Genomic DNA, 7,174 nt, shown 5'->3' with positions numbered 1-7,174 from the left:
GACTGTAAGGGATATTTGCAGGACAGGTTGAGGAGCTCTTTATACAGCATAGTGCTATTTCCATATGGATAATGAAAAAGACAGCACTACTAAAGGTAACACAGACTTTTCATTTATGAATAAGACTGCAGCAATGTATCCATTTATAATCTGTCCAGTTCCTTATAACTTTATAGAGTTTGTTATGTGTAAAGTATGTTTATTAGTTTTAATTAGCAGCTTAAAGTTGTTTGAAACACAGCATTTCTTCTTTGCTCTAAAAGAATCTTTACAGCATAAAATCTACTACCACAAAAAAAATGTGTAGCAGAACAGCATTCAAACAGGTAAACACAGCACTTTGTTCTGAAGTGGAAAGCTCCTTGCTTCAGTGGAAAGCTTCTGGCCTTATCCGAAGAGATGATACCATTATATTTTGTTTACATTCCTTTGCCTGCTACATTCCTAGCTGTTCTAAAAATAAGCTCTCTCTGCTGTAAAAGCAGAGAGCTGAGACGTGATCACCTTTCAGATTTTAATATATAAATACAGCAGCTATGCAAGAAAATGCAATTACAGCTTTCAAAGAAGATAAAATGTACTTTAAAAACTTGTAATTTGTAAACGGACAATGTTGCTTGTGCACAAAAGCAAATATGGTAACTGTATGGGTAATAAAAAGTAGGAAAACCAGTTTTTATTAAATGCTATGTCTGTAGTTTTATGATCCTACTTAAATAGATGTTTCATATTAAAACAATGGAGTCTATTGATCAAACGGCTGTTTAGAATGGCAGTTCAAATTTTTTTTAAAAATAACAACACGCACATACAGTATTCTATCTAGTTATAAGGCTGTGATGAGGTGCATAGACAGCGCCTCATGGCATCTTTCCACAAGAATAGCTTTACCACCTCCAAGGTGTCAACTAACACTATTAGGGCCCTTTCAGACATATGGCCTCAATTCACTAAGCTTTATCAAACACTTTACCGATCGTTTGATAATTTACCTCATGGGTAAAATCTCATTCTGATTTCGCTACAGTGTTCTAGATTTATTGAACGTTTTATCGATAAAACGTTCAATAAACCAATAACACCCTAGTGAATTCAAAATTAGATTTTACCCATGAGGTAAATTATCAAACATTCGGTAAAGTGTTTGATAAAGCTTAGTGAATTGAGGCCTTAGTTTATGTTGCGGTGCAAGGGTCAATATCATTGAAATGTGGTGCAATGATATTCTTATGGCGCTTTCCCATTAAGTGTGGTGTGGCGGGTTCTGATGACGTTAAGCACATCACGCTGTGTGTTAGCCCGGTAACATGTGCCTTTACAGTGGGAGTGAGGTATACTTTCATTTTTCTATATGCCTCACTGTATGGTCACTCTGCAACGTTACTGGGCAACTTTTTGGCCCAGTTGCATTTCGCTCTCATCCCAAAGCAGCTTAAATAGTGGGAAAAGGCCCTTAAATTCTAAGCAGCCACGGGGAACGTGCAATCGGAAGTGATCACAAGCCTCTCCCACAGACACTAGATGGTTCTTGGCCAAGGCAGCTGGTTGAGGCCATCTCTGTCAACAATCTACCATGTATATGGCGGCCCTGATGCATCAGCAAGAGATCAGGGGTGCCGGATCCTCTGGGCTGCAGCCTCACAAGTTTGCCTCAGGCGGAAAAAGTCTATAACCAGCCCTGGAAAGGAGCACACGATCATGTAGACTACACTAGAGAAGGGAGGACCTAGGGCTTGCCTTAGGTTTCACAGCGCCCTTAGCGAAACCTGATTTTTGTGCCCCCCCCCCCCCCTTCATCCTTTTCTCACGTGCGCGCACACACATGCACGCACATACATAGGCCCATATGCAGTTCATCTTTTCTCCTGAGTTATCTCCTAGGACAGTGGTTCCCAACCTTTTTGACGCTGTGACACCACGCCAAATTCTCAGATCTCCGTGACACGTCACATATGTATAATAGAAAAAATATTATTAATAACCACGAACGGATGGAAAGAGTGCATTATCCCAAATACACTTAAAAATGAAGGCTAGAACTTTTCAGGAATATTAATAAAAACAATCAGTGGGACAGTTAGCTGCCCCCCCCCCCCCTCCCATTTAGAATGATAGCACAGCACCAACAATTTGCATCGCTCATTATAGCCGCAGTGCGCCCCCCAAAAAAATGCCCTTAGACTCAGTATAGGTAGGTAGCCAGGTATAGGTGCCCCCAGTATAGGTTCTCATGTGTAGGTGCCCTCAATATAGGTTGCCAAGCATAGGTGCCCCCAGTATAGGAAGTTAGTTGAAGGTCTCCATCCCCCCATAGGTAGCCAGGTGTAGGTGCATCCAGTATAGGTAGCCAGGTGTTGGTGCCCTCAGTAAAGGTAGCCAGCTATAGGTGCCTCCAGTATAGGAAATCGGGTGTAGGTGCTCTCAGTATAGGCAGCCAGCTATAGGTGCCCACTTGGAAACCGACGCCCTGAGCAACTGCTCCAGTCGCTCAGGTCAAAGGCCGGCTATGGGAGGACCCTGCCAAAGGCTTACAATCTGCCATGTCAGTGTGCCAGTGTGTGACCAACATTCTTTCTTCATTATTACCACAGCAGGGCTCTTTCTGATTGTACACTTTGTCAATCAATCTAGAACGCATCATCATCTGATAATCCATGTTTCTAATAAAACAAAACCCTTAAATTTAAAAAAAGTTTCATACTAAAATGAATTCATATTTTAATACCAACTGGTCATTAACTTTCAGTAGCATGTATTAAAGCAAATCTGTAGTGAGAAAACTATGGAGAGGCAAGGCTCTGAATCGGTGTTCTAATTGCGCCAATGTCCTTGGTGAAGTTACGCCACCTCTGTGAGCTCCTGTCCAAGTGCTCCAGAAGATGGGAGGCTCTGTATTGCAGGTGAATGCTCACGTGCGCAGTATGGAACCGCCCGTGTTTAGGAAGCCTTTCAAGGGCTTATGGAGGTGTATTCAACCAGTTGGTGGAATAGCTGTTCTAGGGGTGACAGTGCTGTAACAAGGGGACTAAGAGGGTACAGGGAAAACATGCCTTCCAACCTTTTGAAACAGGAAAGAGGAACACTTAAAGAGACTGTAAATAAAGAAAGCCTCTGGGGGATACTTACCTCAGGAGGGGGAAGCCCCAGGGTCCCAATTAGGCTTCCCCCCTCCCCAGTAGCTTCAGGGAATCCAGCGCTGGCTCTCCCGAATCCTCCGCTGACAAGGGATGATTTATTTACCAATCCGGGATCCGGCGCAAGCGCAGTAGCGGCTCTTCGTTCATGCTAGGCGGAAATAGCCGAGCCCGATTGTATCTACTCTATTGTGCAGGCGCAAAAGGACTTGCGGATGCGCAGTAGAGCGAATCGATTGGGTTTGGCTATTTCCGCCTTTACCCTGAAGAGCGGTTAGTGTGTCTGCGCTGGACGGTAGGTAAATATATACCTCGCCACACTTTGGGGGACCCTGGCACTTGAACGGAGGGACGGAGGAGGACAGGGAAGCCTTGTTGGGATCCAGAGGCTTCCCTCTCCCAAGGTAAGTATCCCCCAGAGGGATTATTTTTATTACAGATTCTCTTTAAGCCATGCCCCTGCCATCAGTGGCGTAGCTAAGGAGCTGTGGGCCCCGATGCAAGTCTTACAATGGGGCCCCTCAAGCACTCTATACATAACAATTGATACGGCGCACCAAAACCTGCCAATGGTAACTACAATGTCAGAGGAGCAAGAAGGGGATGGGGAACAGCTTGTTAATGATTACCACTATTCAAAGTATCTATAGAAGTGATTATTATGAGCACAGGACCAATAGAGAGCTAATACTGTAGTTGAAGGAGGGCCCTTCGGGGCCCCTCTGGCCCAAGGGCCCCGATGCGGTCGCTACCGCTGCACCCCCTATTGCTACGCCCCTGCCTGCCATGCCGGGGGGACACACCACTAGTCGTGCGCATACAAGAAACATTTCATCAGAAAAATATTTTTTTTATAATTCAAACTGCACTGGTCCCTTCTATCCTGGTTCATTTCCCTTCTACTACGGTAACATTTAAAATAAGAAATATAGGAATTCCAAGCTTGATGATAAACCTGAGAATTAAACCAATTTTTTTTTTTGTAGAAAAAATACATATATTCACATTATTCACATATATCTGTATATTAGCCCTAAAAGAGGAACAAATGAGGAAGAAAGCTGGACAGAGGGACAGGATTCCCCAAGAGGGAGTGTCCCTCCGAAAGAGGAACAGTTGGGAGCAATGAAAAAGACACAATAGAGCTTAGGTTTTTTCTCTCCTCCCTTCATTTAATTTATTATTTATGAAGATCTATTCAACGTGCGCACAGCAGAAACTTATGGAAGAAATGGATAGGGAGGATTTTGATCTACAAGACAGCTGGGAGCTGCAGAATAAATAACCAGCCTATAAATATTGCACACGTGAGAAAATAGATGCTCTCTCCAGCCAGGTCTCCTTGTAAACTAGGAATAGTCATCTCAGGCAGCACACCGTGCTAGGTGACAGCTCACCCCATTCCTCTCCTCTCCACTGTCTGACCTGACCTGCACTTAGGCAATTAGATTAGCAGTCACATAGGAAACCACGCCAAGCCTCAGCTCCGCCCACTCTGCACAAGCAGAAACAAACATCATTGAGTACAGAGCAGCGGCGTGGTGATCATGTTCGGCGTCGTCCTGCATATGATCGGCAGGTACGTACACTGCGGGTGCTGGGGAGAGATCAGCTGGCTATAGAAGACAAGGGGGATTGTACAGCTAGTGTTCTGTGGCTACGTACCCCTCCTCTGTCTGCTCTATGCAGGAGGTGTCCCACCAGCGCGCTGTTTTGGGTAAGTGAGATCAGCAGACAGGTGGATGGGTAACCATCGGGGAAGGGGCTTGCCGCTTTTCCCTGAGCACACAGCACCACTACTGCTACGTTATACACTGCATGCAATGATAACAGAGATGTTTTAACTCGTTTTTAATGCTGCATATTCAGTTTTTTTAAATCCCCCCCCCCCCCCCCATTGGTAACAATGGGAGAGTGGAGTTACTTTAAGAGGAAAAAAAATATATACATACATACATGGCCGGCCCGCTCGCTCATGAGGCGGGGTGAAACTTTTGCCTCAGGCGGCACATTTCTAGGGGCGGCATCCGCCCGTCGGTGGGTGCGGGGAGCCGGCCGCCGAGCTGGAGGGATAGCGGGCAGGACGGGGGTATTGGGCCTAGCGGCGGGAAGGGGGGGGTCGGACCCCCCCCTCGCCTGGGTCCCCTGATCTGCGCTCCCCTCCAGCCTTAAATAGATCAGAAGCAGCCGCTACTCGTAAAAGGCACGGGCGGGGAGGACTCACCACTTCCTCAATCCAGCGTGCGCTCCACTGACGTCACTTCCTGCAACGCCGCCCACTGTATTGTAAGTGGACGGAGTTGCAGGAAGTGATGTCAGTGGAGCGCACACTGGATCGAGGAAGAGGTGAGTCCTCCCCGCCCACTGCCTCTTACGAGTAGCGGCTGCTCCTGATCTATTTAAGTCTGGAGGGGAGCGCAGATCGGGGAACCCAGGCGAAGGAGGGGGGGGGGGCGTCCGACACCCCCCCCTCCCCGCCGCTAGGCCCAATACCCCCGTCCTGCCCGCTACCTCTCCAGCTCGGTGGCGCCCCCCACACCCACACTGGGGGGGGGGGGGGGGGGGGGGGGAACGGTGGCAGCAATAATTTTTTCAAAATTTGCCTCAGGCGGCAAAAAGTCTAGGGCTGGCCATACATACATACATACATACAGCGCCACAGAGGGGGAGTCGTGGGTGAGCACTTTTGCACGTGCCGTTGCAACTGAGATATCAGGCTGCTGCCGCCTCCTTCTTCTCCCTCCCTCCAATCAGAAGCTTTCATTTCCGGCTGTCTGCTCTCTCCAGCCAAAAAAAGGAGAGAGACAGTTAATCGAACTCCGCCCCCACAGCCCCAAAGTCCTGGTCTTGGCCAGCTTGGAGAAAAGGTAACCTTATTTATTACTGAAGTGCTTCTACTGGTACCAGTATCACTGTCCTGCATCTCTCTTGCTCACAGCCTGTCATCATAAATTCAGCACTCCTCAAAGCCAGAGGAAGCTGATCAGTGTGGAATGCAGTGGAACTTCAGCTGGAGGAATTCTCTGTGTTCTGACTGTAATCTGCTGGGCAGCATTCCATAAAAACTTGGATGGAGAGATGGGAGCAGGGAAGCGTTCTATAGGCAGGCAGGGCTGGATTTCTGGCTAGGCCATGGCCTAGGGCGCCAGAAAAATCAACCTTGTATAGGCCGGCTGAGGGGCAGTAAGCATTTGTATACTTTAAACAAGATCACCGGATCGCACTAATCATTATGCTAACTTTCAGTCCTGACTCCTCCACACTGTGTATGTAAGCAGCAGCCAGGATGAGGCCGTCAGACCTGGTCCTTTTGCCGCCGCCCTGAATTAGTTTACAGATAGCAGCGGCAGCTACAGGCAATGAGGCAGGCAGGCATGTGACTTATACGCTGGCGGGAATGGAAGCACACGTGGTTGGCAAAAGCAGGAGGAAGAAGGAACTCCACAGCGGCAAGGCAGAGAAGCTGCTATGAGACAGCATTGGGACGCAGAGGAACTTTGGAAGCCTAGGGACTAGTCCAACTGATCACACACAGAGCATTGCCTCCCTGTGGTGATTACTTCAAGGAATCAGGCAGTCAGCAAGGATAACGCACACAGACGTGCAGAGCAGCATCTATGCTTGCTGCTGCTGCCTCCAGTGTCGATCCAGGCTGGCTGGTGTTTTGTTGGCTTCACCTCCCCGCCCCCTGAAGCTTCACGTGGAGGAGACCGGAGCAGTGTCTGCCTTATCACCACAACTCCTGCTGATCAGGACGCTCTGCTAATGGAACTAACTACATCCTGGCTGCTTTTGTGTGCATGTGGGTGAGTGTATCCTATTAGCAGCCTGCCTGTGCTGGAATGGTGTGAGGATGTGAAGGAATTGCCAGGGACTCTGGGCAGAGGTCTGTCTGTTTTTAACATGTTCCTGGCTGTTGTGTTGTTTTATATCTTCCTCAGATATTATGTTCAGGTATAACAAGCATGCAGACCAGGTTTTCTTACCTCCTTCCGTTTTCACTGGCTGCATGCTTGCTGCAGTTGTGTGACTCTACTTAA

At 47.7% G+C, this 7,174-nt stretch overlaps 1 protein-coding gene across 2 annotated transcripts in view; it reads left to right on the top strand.

The window, feature by feature from the left end:
- Positions 1–4,654: 4,654 nt before the first annotated feature.
- The window catches only part of LOC137545795 (glycoprotein-N-acetylgalactosamine 3-beta-galactosyltransferase 1-like), a 42,449-nt gene continuing 39,929 nt past the window's right edge, over positions 4,655–7,174 (top strand). Inside the window, exon 1 of one of the 2 annotated variants that reach the window (XM_068267418.1) lies at positions 4,655–4,713. The gene's annotated coding sequence lies outside the window, so the exon portion shown is untranslated. Of the gene's footprint in view, positions 4,714–4,741; positions 4,852–7,174 lie in introns of those variants that run through there. The other variant, XM_068267416.1, reaches the window with a different exon arrangement.

This window comes from Hyperolius riggenbachi, chromosome 2, assembly GCF_040937935.1.
Source record: "Hyperolius riggenbachi isolate aHypRig1 chromosome 2, aHypRig1.pri, whole genome shotgun sequence".
NCBI lineage: Eukaryota > Metazoa > Chordata > Amphibia > Anura > Hyperoliidae > Hyperolius > Hyperolius riggenbachi.
The sequence above is the reverse complement of the archived record's forward strand: the minus strand, read 5'-3'. Positions and strand labels throughout refer to the sequence as shown.